This window comes from Balaenoptera acutorostrata, chromosome X, assembly GCF_949987535.1.
Source record: "Balaenoptera acutorostrata chromosome X, mBalAcu1.1, whole genome shotgun sequence".
Taxonomy (NCBI): Eukaryota; Metazoa; Chordata; class Mammalia; order Artiodactyla; family Balaenopteridae; genus Balaenoptera; species Balaenoptera acutorostrata.
In genome coordinates, this window is record NC_080085.1 from 25,551,113 (window position 1) to 25,563,808 (window position 12,696).

Here is a 12,696-nt window from a genome sequence, read left to right on the forward strand (position 1 = left end):
TATTGAAAATAGATAACCAACGAGGACCTGCTGTATAGCACAGGGAACTATGCTCAATACTCTAATAACCTAAATGGGAAAAGAATCTGAAAAAGAATAGATACATGTTTATGTATAACTGAACCGCTTTGCTGTACACCTGAAACTAACACAACTTTGTTAATCAACTATATTCCTATAAAATAAAAATTTAAAAATTAGACATCTGGGGCTTCCCTGGTGGCGCAGTGGTTGAGAATCTGCCTGCTAATGCAGGGGACACGGGTTCGAGCCCTGGTCTGGGAAGATCCCACATGCCGCGGAGCAGCTGGGCCCGTGAGCCACAATTGCTGAGCCTGCGCGTCTGGAGCCTGTGCCCCGCGACGGGAGGGGCCGCGATAGAGAAAGGCCCGCGCACCGCGATGAAGAGCGGTCCCCGCACCGCGATGAAGAGTGGCCCCCGCTTGCCGCAACTGGAGAAAGCCCTCGCACGAACCGAAGACCCAACACAGCCAAAAATAAATAAATAAATAAATAAAATCAAGTAAAACTTTAAAAAAAAAAAAAAAAAAAAAAAAAAAGTAGCTAAAAATTAGACATCTGTAAAGTTTTTACAATGAAAAGTTGGTATTCTTTCAATAATCATGGTGGAATCAGTAATTTCCCTTTATTTTAGTCTTTTTACATTAAACTAAATTAACTTCTAAAATCCTCAAAACATTTCACTCATGTATTGCTATTTATTAATATATTTTAAAATAACTTTGTAATTATTTATGTATTAGTTTTTCTCCCTCCTAGTATAACATGGTAGTTAGACACTTACTTCTGGAGTTCAGTTCACTGGGTTCTCATCTGGGTTTCAATGATTACAAGATATGTGACCTCATGCATATTAGTCTTCTCTACTTCAGTGATCTCATCTTTAAAATGGGGGTATAAAAGAGCATCTGTCTCACAGTTTTGCTTTGAGGATTATTTTGGATAATTTATGTAAATTGCTTAACATATTGCTGTACGTAAATTAAGCACTCATATCTATTAATATTATTAGATATTCACGTCTTGAGAATAGAGATTTTATCATATACATCCTTGTATATACCAGTTCTGGTATATGATGGGTAATTTGGGGGATGGGTTCAGCTGTAAGTATCAGAAAACCTATCAGTAGCTTAAACAGATAAAGATATATTCTCATATAAAAAGAAATCCGGAAGCATGCATTTGAGTACTGATATGCCACTAAGAATTCAAGTTTTTTCCATCTTTCTGTATCACCATTTTTTAGTTTGTGTGTTTTATCCTCATGTTCACAGAATTGCTACTGTAAGCCAGATATTGTGTTCACATTCCAGAAAGATAGGAGGGAAAAGGGCAAAAGAAGAAATGAAAAGGCTGGGTGAAGAATGCTTGCTGAATCTATCCATGCTAAAATCTTTCCTTATATTCCTATCACAGGATTTCTGCTTGCACCTTCTTGGCAAGAAATGAGATATCTAGCTACATTTAGCTGCAAGTGAGTCTAGGAAGGTAAATATTTTAGCTTTCTAGCCCCTATATAAAGGAAAACAATGGAGAAGAGCGTCCTGAATGCCTTCAGGGTAACTGATCCAAAAGATCTACTATAGTACTCATTGGTCATTCAATGAACCAAAGAAAAAAGTCAACATGTAACCCTTTAAATAGAATGCATCGAGCCTTTTTATATAAAATGAAATCCATATATATATTTAAATATGGTGATTCCCTTTATCCAGTATTTTGCCACTAAAGTGTTTGAAGTAAGGAATGAAACTTTGCACAGATAATTTATTTTGGCAGCATTGTCATGGTGACAGGAAAAAAAATTGTCCCTAGAGCAGTCCCTGAAAAAAACTGCTCTTAGCAAATACTCAGAGGTGTTTTTGCTGCTGCAGATAATCGTAGGAGTTGCCAGAAATTAAAATGTGCAAAGGATAAATACAAATCTTTCCCCTTCTTTGCAATGTTGGAGAGATCTTGATTCTTTCTTAACCTCCATAGTCTTGTTGTCACGTTTTGTAGCTTCTTTCTTTGTAGAGTCTCTGTGACAGCTCAGTTATCACGGTTTCCATCTCTGTAAGCACCCAAACTTTTGTCAATTGTGGATGGGTGATTTCAGGAAATTGTTACCCGACCTCTTTGTCTTTAACCAGTCCTCCTTGAACTCATCCATTGATAACGCTGCCATATGCTTTCCACCCCAGCCTCAGATATCTTCCATGGATTTTTGTTTAGTTGTGTTTTTAAATCTTGAAAGTGCTCCACAAGCTATACCCAATGCAGGGTGATCTAACTATTCTTCCCCTTTCCATACCCTAGTAGCCTCACATTCATGAAGACCCTCTCCTTTCTATCTCCACAAAAAAGTATTCCTCGTTCTACTTTTAAAGAGATACACTTGACCTATATTGTTTCATTAATGCAAGGTGACCTGAACTAAACTGACTCCACTTTAAATTTTTCTATTCATTCTTTTCTCCTTGTCAACATGTCTTTCTTGATTCGTTGATTTATTCACTGATTAACTAGCAAATACTTTTGGAGCATTGTGTGTGCCAGACCTTTTGCTAAACATAATATTTATGGAAATAAAGAATTTAGGCTGTGTTCTCAAGGAGATTACAATCTATTGGGGAAGAATGATTTTATACTACTATTAGGATAGCCTCTAATTTTTTGAAGTCTTGAGCTGTAGTTGATCAAGTCCCTCACTCTCCCCTTCTATCTCCCCCACAAATACACATACACACACACACACACACACACACTGAAATGAAAGTTTCTTAAAGAGGGATTCATTCTACTTCTTTCTTTTTGAATTATATCCTCAACCACATGTATACAATAGGATTCTAATAAAAATTAGGTTTTCTAAAATATTCTGGGAAATACCTGAAAAAATTAAGATGGAGTGAGGTAAGGATAAATATTTTCTTGACTTGTGAGAAGATAACATAAGAAAATATCATATAATGTGATTCAATGAAGATTCATGGAAAAAATATATTATTAAAATTTGGAAATTAAAAATAATGGACATTAAGAATCTTTCCCCCTTTGTATGTATGTAGTGTGGTACTGTTATGCTACTTGGTAGCAGACTAGAAATTTGAGCATAACCTGACTAGAGAGAAAAGATGGTTAATCCTAGTTCTGTGTTTTTCCAGTATACCATGTTTTTCAAAATCTCTCAAAAAATGTAAATAAGTAATAATTGATTTTTTTCTATTTCTCCAGAATTTTATTATTCTGTATTTTCTTGTTTCTCTTGCAACATCTTATCTTTGGTTTTTTTGTTTGAAACACATATTTGCACTGTCCAGTTATTATGCCTACATTGTTTTTCGCTCACTGAAGGGTATTAGGTACCATAAGAAAGATATAACTCAGTATCTCAGTTCATGGTCAAACACACATAAAGAATACCTCCTTTTGTTACCAAACCAAACTCGGGTTCTCTAGCCTGATGCACAGCAAAGCCAATCTACTGACACTGAGTTGTGGTGAAGGAAAGTACAATGTTTATTTGCAGGCCACCAATCAAGGAGAATAGGCAGCTCATGCTCAAAAGACATAACTGCCAAATGACTTTTAAGCAAGGGTTTTTAAAGACAGTGTTAGGGGAGAGGGTCTTAGGATGCATGATCAGCTTGTGGATCTTCTTCTGATTGGTTGGTGGTGAGGTAACAGGGTAATGTTTTGGGACTATCAATCATCAACCTTCTGGTTCCAACCAGTATGGGGTCTACTGCTTGTGGTCAGCATGGAGTCACCATCCTCCATTGGGTGGGGGTCTTAGTTCCTGCAGAACAACTCAAAGATATGCATCAGATTGTTATGTATATCCCTTGAGGAGGAACTAGGAGTCCTGTGACTCTGTTGTTCTGATCATTAACTGCTTGAGTCTGTTCTCTGGAACTCAGGGAAGGCCTAGGAGGCTAAAGCCTTTTTTCTACAAACAAGAAATGGGGGATATGGGGAGCTTTTGTACTCGGGAAGGTCCCACAGGTTCCTGCTCGGTTTCAATCCATCCTTTGATACTCCTTAACCCCAAGGGGAACAGGGGCAGGACAAGAAAGGGAATAAATTTTGGATAGAGAGATTAATCATAAACTCAGCAGGGGAACTCAATTTTAGGGGGACTCAGTTTCACTTTTACACCCTTGGATGAAAACTGAATGCTCATGATGTATTCTTTTACATGAACATCTAATTATTCAAGTTAAACTCTAAATGAATTTTTTTCATCTTATTTAAGAGTAAGTTCGTTTTTTCTTCCATAGTCAGGTAATCTTTTTCAGTGATCTGTAATGTCTCCCAAGAAGTTAGAATCTTAGCGAGTGTTTGAATCTTAAATTATTGTTTGTTCTGTCTTGGCTCGAAGATCCCACCCTTTGGAATTACAAAACCCTTTCTCTTATTGCTGAAAGCATTTAATGTATGCAAACTTATATTTGGCTTGAAAGCATTTTTAAAAATAAACTTTTCAAATTGGAATGTTCTTACTGAATTCAAGCTTTTATGATGCTGTTTGATTTGGCATATGTTCCTTGTGATATCTGCATTGAAAACACTTTGCATTTGAGAGACTTTCCCTGCCTTATTGGGACATTTCAACTCAATTTATAGTTATCAGTAGGAAAAGAAAGAAAACATTTCCATCCAAAAGAGGTTTCAGTAGGATTTAGCAGTAGGTACTTTAAAAAGAACAACAGCATCAACCTTGAACCTTTGCCTACTTTTTTAAAAGAACGCAACATTACAAAATTCTCTCTTCCTTTTTTAAGGATCCACAGAAGGAGGGTTCTTCCTAGTCTCTTTGAAAATCTAGTAGTCTTCTTCAAGAAACTTTTCTTTCCATCTTACCTGATCCACTTACAGTCAGAATAAGACTAAATTTATTACACAGTGTTAATTTTAATGCTACAGTGTCGGCCATTGGTTGACTGCTTGGATCCTTCACAGAGAACGTGAATCTATCAGGATGCATTTGGCTTCACATAATAATCAATTCTTAGAGGTTTAGACCATGAGGATGGTTACTATTTACTTACAAGGAGCTTGAGGGTAGATGTTTCCATGGTTAGAAACACATATCATGGTTAGACGGCTCCATGATTCTTCACAAATGGAAGATATCTGGAAAATTAGCATGTAACTTGATCTTACCAAGACCCTAGAAACTCCCTTTTTGCTCTGTTATAGTCCTTAACCTTCAAAGGCCACCACTGTTCAGACTTCTGACAACAGGTTATTTTTCTCAATTTTGTACCTTTTATAAATGGTATCATATACGATGTACTCCTTTGTGTCTGACTTCTCTTGTTCAGCATTATGCTTGTGAGATTTACCCCGTGTTGTTGCATGTAACAGAAGATTGTATTCATTACTGTGTAATGTTACAGAGTGGGAAATACGCTGTAATTTATATGAACTCTATTGTTTTAGTAGTTTCCAGTTTATAGATATTATTAATAATACTATATCAACATTCAATATATGAGCATTTAATATGTCTTTAGGTAAACGTAGGACCACAATTCTATTTGATATCTATGTAAGAGAGGAATTACCTAGTTATAAGGCATACGTATATTGAGCTTCAGTAAATACTGACATCCAGTTTTGCAGAGCAAGACATCTTTTTCCTCATTCTGAGGATCATATTTTAAATTTTGTAAATATATTTTCCAATCATCAGGGGGAAAATATAAACTGAAGCATGTGGGCAATGAATTGCATTTAATTGGAAATGAAGATGTGAAAACTAGGCGGGGGGAGAGTATATTTATATTACTTCACAAAAGAACATATTCAAAAAAGCAAACAACTATACCTTGGCTGTATTAGAGAGTTAAAAAGGATAAAGCCAGGTTTTTGAAAAGTGGCCTAGTTTTCTTTTTCCTCCCTTTTAAAGAATCTTATAGGTCATTGAGGGGAAAATAAATACTTGTCATTTCAGAAAGCATACCTGTTCTTTTTTTTTTGGTAGAAAATAAAATCCACCTATAAAACATGAAAATTAAACTTGGAGCAGATCACAGGAGATAACTCTAGCCACCTAAACACTGTTGTTTTCTTCTTTTCTAAATTATTAACTTAAAATATTTGTAGCTATATTCAAGTTTCCTATATTTCAGTTTTTAATAATATTCAATTGTTTCAGGATATCTGATCTTGATACAAGATTTTGATGTAATTTTTAGTAGATTTTGTATAAACTAATTCTGTGTTGTGTGTAGAGGAGCAGAGTTCCCTGTGCTCTACAGCAGGTCCTCGTTGGTTATCTATTTTCAATATAGCAGTGTGTACATTTCAATTTCAAACTCCCAGATGAGAATTTGCTACTATGATATATGTTTTTTTTTATTGCTACTTCAACTAATGAACCTAACTGTACATTATACACTAAGGAAGGCAGTATAAAATGAAACTTACAAACGTAAGTTCTAACATCAGATGGACTTGGCTTTAAATCCCTGCTGTGCCACTGATAAGCCTATGAAATTTGGCTTCAGTCTCCTCATCTGAAAATGAGAATTATAGCTTTGCTAGCTAGTAATGTTGTTGTAAGCACTAAACAAGCTAACTTCCATAAAGTGTTTTGCACGCTGCTTGTCAAATTGTAAACTTTCCATAATCACTAACTATAACAATAATTATTAATACACATATTGTTATATGATCCAAACATAAACATAATAAAATATATGGTCTGCAGACTTTGAAGGACATAACTGAATCTTCATTTTTACCTGGGCCCTTAGTTTGTATGCATACGACAAATCTTAATGCTTTCAACACTTAACTGATTAAAAATCTTCCTAGAATAACAGCTAATACCATAGTATTTAAAAGTTTTAAGAATATTATTAAGTACTTAAATTGATTTAGCTAAAATTTTTCAAAAACGAATCTTAGTTCAATGGTATTCTTTTAGTTTCTCACTGTCAAAAAGTCTCCTTCCGGGCTTCCCTGGTGGCGCAGTGGTTGAGAGTCTGCCTGCTAATGCAGGGGACACGGGTTCGAGCCCTGGCCTGGGAAGATCCCACATGCCGCAGAGCGGCTGGGCCCGTGAGCCACAACTGCTGAGCCTGCGCGTCTGGAGCCTGTGCTCCGCAACGAGAGAGGCCCGCGCATCGCGATGAAGAGTGGCCCCCGCTTGCCACAACTGGAGAAAGCCCTCGCACAGAAACGATGACCCAACACAGCCAAAAATCAATCAATCAATCAATCAATCAAAAACATACGCATCTGATTCAAGATCCTCATTAAAAAAAAAAAAAAAAAAAAAAGTCTCCTTCCATGTCATTTTAAGTGAGAAAGTCAAATGGTATTTTGAAACATTGGCTTGAAGAAAACTGTAGTTCAGTTTGCTTTGATGAGAAGGAGGAATAATTTCCAATATTAGATTAGACTGAAAAGAAATATAGAAGAGAGTTTTACTGGAAGCTCTTTGCCTTTTATCCTTTTAAGGTTTCATGGAACTATTATAAAACTATTCCGTTTTGTTTAAGATGTTCCTTTAAGCAACTTTCTAAACCTCAAGGCGTTTGTCTTAGGCTTTGTACTCTGGGGCTGTATTGTCAGAAGTCTTTGTTTAAAAAAGCCTTTAGTAAAATTCTTTAAATTTGAATTTAGGCCCCAACAACAACAAAGTACTTAATATTGCTGCCTTTCTTTATGTAATGATCAACCCCGCTTACGCTCTCCTTTATGTTGGTGAGCCATTTTCTTGAATCCTTTTCTAAAATGAGGTTAAAGAATAATGTGACATAAATCTTATATATATGCTCTGATTTTTAAAGAGTCTTCATTTTTACTTTTGTTGGTCTGGAAGTTAATGATTCTACCTCATGTGGTTCTATTTGGTTGTAATCCTATATTCAACATTGTACTGAAGTCTGTTAAACATTGATAAGCTGGTTTTTATGCAGCAGGTCCTCAGAGAGCATTGCACTAAAATGCTGTAAAGACTGGATTAGGTTTAGGTATTTTAAGGTGGTTTTGAGACATTTTCCTAGTGTCTGTTCTTCCAAAGGTGCCAAATCAACTTGGCCTTGATTTAATATTGCTAAAATTGTAATGCTGAGCTGACTTGGAGCTTCGCATACTTCAGAACGAGTTTTTTTTCTAGCGGTGATTTAACAAATATTTCTACTTTTTTTTTAACTACTGCGGAATGCAATGCACACATGGGACATTATTGTGTAGTTGCTGTGAGACACCCGAGTTCTTTGCCAAAATCTTAAGTTCCTTTCATTGCTATTCTAGTTATACCTTCTTCTGTTATCTCTTGCCAGGATTCTAACAGCCTCATTTGATACTGTTTTTATTTAGTAAGGAGAGTTCTATTGTGTTTAATTTCTTCTGAGTTGTACAGAATTAAAATCAGCCTGCATTCCAGAGATAACCACTCTTAACATTTGGGAGTATATCTTTCGCATTATGCTTTCTATACATAGACATATTTTGAAAATTAAAATGGTATCGTGCTTTACAGGTTGTTTTATAACTCACTTTAAAACAATATTTTTGTTACATAATATTTTATACACAGAAAGTAATATATATTCATGTGTAAGATATGAAAATAAAATAAACCCACCCCGTAACCACCACCTGACTTTGCAGAATAGTACTGATGCTTTGAAGTCCCATGTATCCCTGTGAAATATTAATCCTTTCTCTCTCTTGCAAGGATAACTGCTCTTCTTAATGATGTATTGATCATCCTGTTAATTTTAAATAAGTTTCAGTATATATACACACATATATAAAATATATACACACGTACATGTACACTGAGGAGTTTTTGTGTGTTTTTCAACTGTATATAAATGTTATAATGCATGTAATCTTTTCTGACTCATTTGTAATTCAACAGTTTCTCTGAGGTTCCTCACAGGAACAAGTACAGCTGTAGTTCCATCCTTTAGACTGCTATTTAGTATTCTATGGTATAAACAGATGACACTTTGTAGTTATGCTCTTGTTGACGGGAAGTGGCTTGATCTCAGAGTTGCTCTAACAAGCAACACTCCTGTGAAAATTATTGTTTATGTCTCCTGGTGCACATGAGCAAGAATGTCTTCAGAGCCAGTGACGAGGAGTGAAGTTGATGGGTCATCTTATATGTCCACAAACTTCAAGATGATGCAATATTCTTTTCCAAAATGACTCACGAATAACCCCAAAACCATTAGTGTGTAAAAGTTCACATACTTCCACACTTTTACTAACCCTTAGTATTGTATAACGCCTTAATAAAATGCTGTCTCTTTTAATTTAGATTTCCCTGATTAATAGTGATGTTGAATAACGTTTTACATTTATCACTCCTGTCTTTTTTTGTGTGAGTTAACTATCTGTCCCTCATATTGTGTATAATGATTTTTGTCAGCTTTGTGTTGATTAATATCTTTTCTCTGTTTGTAACTTGTATTTTTACCTTATTAATGGTATGTTTTGTAAACTAGAAGCACTTACTTTTAATGTAGTCATGTTTATTAATCTTTTCCTTGTGGTTTGTCCTTGAGTCTTGTTTAAAGAATTCTTCCCTACCATGAAATCACACAAATATTCTCCAGTATTTTCTTCAAAAATTATTAAAATTTTTCTTTATACCTTTAAATCTATAATCCATAAGGAATTCAGCCTTCTAATGGTGTAACACCGTGATTTGAATTCTTTTTTCTTTTCAATATGAGTAGTCAGTTATCCCAGCACTTTGTCTTGAATAATATATTCTATCCCCACTGAACTGCAGTAGTAACCCCTGTCCTATGGCAAATGTTTTAGAATAAAGCCAGTTGCTATGAAAAAAATAGTCCCCTAAATGTCAGGGGCCTCATACAGTGTAAGAAGTTCTGGTCAATGTTTTCCTCCCCTTGATTGTTCAGAAACCCACGCTCCTTCCCTGTTGTGTCTCTGCCATCCACTAGGACATTATATAATCTTCTGTATCCAGCTGGAAGATGGAGGAAGAAAGGGTAGAGAAGGCCTGCCAACTTCTTAAGCAACTTGGTCAGAAAACTATCTCATTGCCACTCATATTCCATTGGCAAAAACTAGTCATGTGGCCATACATAAATGAAAAAGCTGCAGGGAAACATGGTTCTCTAGTGAACAGCTGCTTCCCAGAGACATTTCTCCTGTAAGGAAGAGTATGATTTTTGTGGTGCTCAGCTGGCTATCTCAGCTGTTTCAGGTTTCCTTGTATGCATTGGTCTCTTCTTCTCTAGTGGTACAAGTCCCTCTACCTTGATGATCCTCCATTGTGTCTTAGCTATTATTTGTCCCTTTGTCAAGTATCACAAAGAAAAGTTGGCTATTTTAATTGGAAAGCGTTGGATCTACAGAATATTCTGGAAAGAATCAATATATTTGCATAATGGGTCTACTTATCCATTAGCATTGTATCTCTGTATTTACTTGCATGGGCTTAAATGTCTTTCAGTATCTTTTATAATCTTATTCAAAAAAGTCATATACAACCTTTTTAGATTTATTTTTAGGGATTTTATTTTTTAATATTATATTATTTTTGTTAATATTATAAACCATTTTCCAAAATTTTGTTTAAGTCTTTCCTTGACCTGATTTGTTACTAATTCCAATAATTTGTGTTCAGATTTTTTGAAGGGGTTGTATGTGGAAATCATGTTATATATAAATAACTATAGGATTTATTTTTCTTCTCATTTTTATCTTTTCTTTGGTTGTCTAACTGTATAGAAGTGGTGACAGGCATCGTTGATTTGTTCCTGACTTGAGAGGAAATTATTTTGACCTTTCTTTATCAAATATAATGTTTGCTATAGATTTTTGCTTATGATACTTTGTATCTGTTGTAATATATTGTAGGATTCTGTTTGCTTATATTTTGTTTAGGATTTTCCATCTATGTTCACAAGTAAAATTGGCCTATGATTTTTTCTTCTCATACTATCCTACTTAGTTGTGGTATCAAGATTATACTGGCTTCATTTTGGGGTTGATGTTTTCCCACTTCTGTTTCCTAAGAGAGTTTCTATAAGTTTGGAATCATCTGTTCTTCACAAGTTCAGTAGAACTCACCTGTAAAACCGTGTAAGGCTGGTGTTTTGTTAAGGAGATATTTTAACTACTGATTTTGTTTCTGTAATGATTAAAGAACTCTTTGGGTTTTTTCCATTTCTTCTTAGATAAGATTTTATAGCTTCTGAGTTTCAAGAAATTTGTTTAATATATTTTAGCTTTTAAGTTTAGGGACATACTTTTTTCATTGAAGTATGGTTGACTTACAGTACTGTGTTAGTTTTCAGAGTACAACATGGTAATTCAATATTTTTATAGGTTGTACTCCATGCAAAGTTATTATAAAATATTGACTATATTCCCTATGCTGTACGTTACATCCTTGTAACTTAGTTATTTTATACCTAGTGGTTTATACCTCTTAATCCCCTTCATCTATTTTGTCCCTCCCACCACCCCTCTCCCCCCGGCATCTGCAAGTTTGTTCTCTATATCTGTAAGTTTGTTTCTTTTTTTTTCATATTTGTTCATTTGTTTTATTTTATAGATTCCACATGTAAGTGATAACATACAATGTTTCTCTTTCTCTGTCTGACTTATTTCACTAAGCATAATACCCTTCAGGTCCATCTATGTTGTTGCAAATGGCAAATTTTCTTTCTTTTTTTATGGCTGAGTACTATTCCATTATATATATGTGTGTATATATATATATATATATATATACACACACACATATATATACATCTCACATCTTCTTTATCCATTCATCTGTTGATGGACACTTAGGTTGCTTCCATATCTTGGCTATTGTAAGTAATGCTGCTATGAACATTGGGGTGCATATATCTTTCTGAATTAGTGTTTGTTTCTGATAAGTACCAGGAGTCGAATTGCTGGATCATATGGTAGTTCTATTTTTGATTATTTGAGGAACCACCATACTGTTGTTCTCCATAGTGGCTGTACCAATTTACATTCCTCCCAACAGTGCACGAGGGTTCCCATTTCTCTGCACTTGTTACTTCTTGTCTTTTTGACGATAGCCATTCTGACTGGTGTGAGGTGATATCTCATTGTGGTTTTGATTTGCATTTCCCTGATGATTAGTGTTGCTGAGCATCTTTTAATGTGCCTCTTGGCCATATATATGCCTTCTTTGGAAAAATGCCTACTCAGGTCCTCTGTCTGTTTTTTTAATCGGGTTGGGTTTATTGTTTTGTTTTTTGATATTGAGTTGTATGAATTCTCTATATAGTTTGGATATCAAACCCTTATTGGACATAACATTTGCAAATATCTTCTCCCATTCAGTAGGTTGCTTTTTAGTTTTGCTGATGGTTTCTTTCACTGTGCAAAAGGTTTTAAGTTTGGTTAGGTAATATATGGGCATACATTTAAAATATCATTCAAAATCTCTTTTGTGAATATATGCATGCCTCTTCCCTTTATTTGTGTCATCTTTCCTTTTGTCCTGATCAATTTTCCATGCAGTTTTAAAATTTTATTCTTCTCTTCAAATCTTGGCTATTTTGATGTTCTCGATTAATTTCTGTTTTTATTTTTGTACTTTTTTTTACTCCTACTTTGTTAGAATTTATTTAGTTCTTTTTCTAACTGCTTATTATGTATATTTAGGTTAATTTCTCCTATAACTATTAACAAAAAATTCCT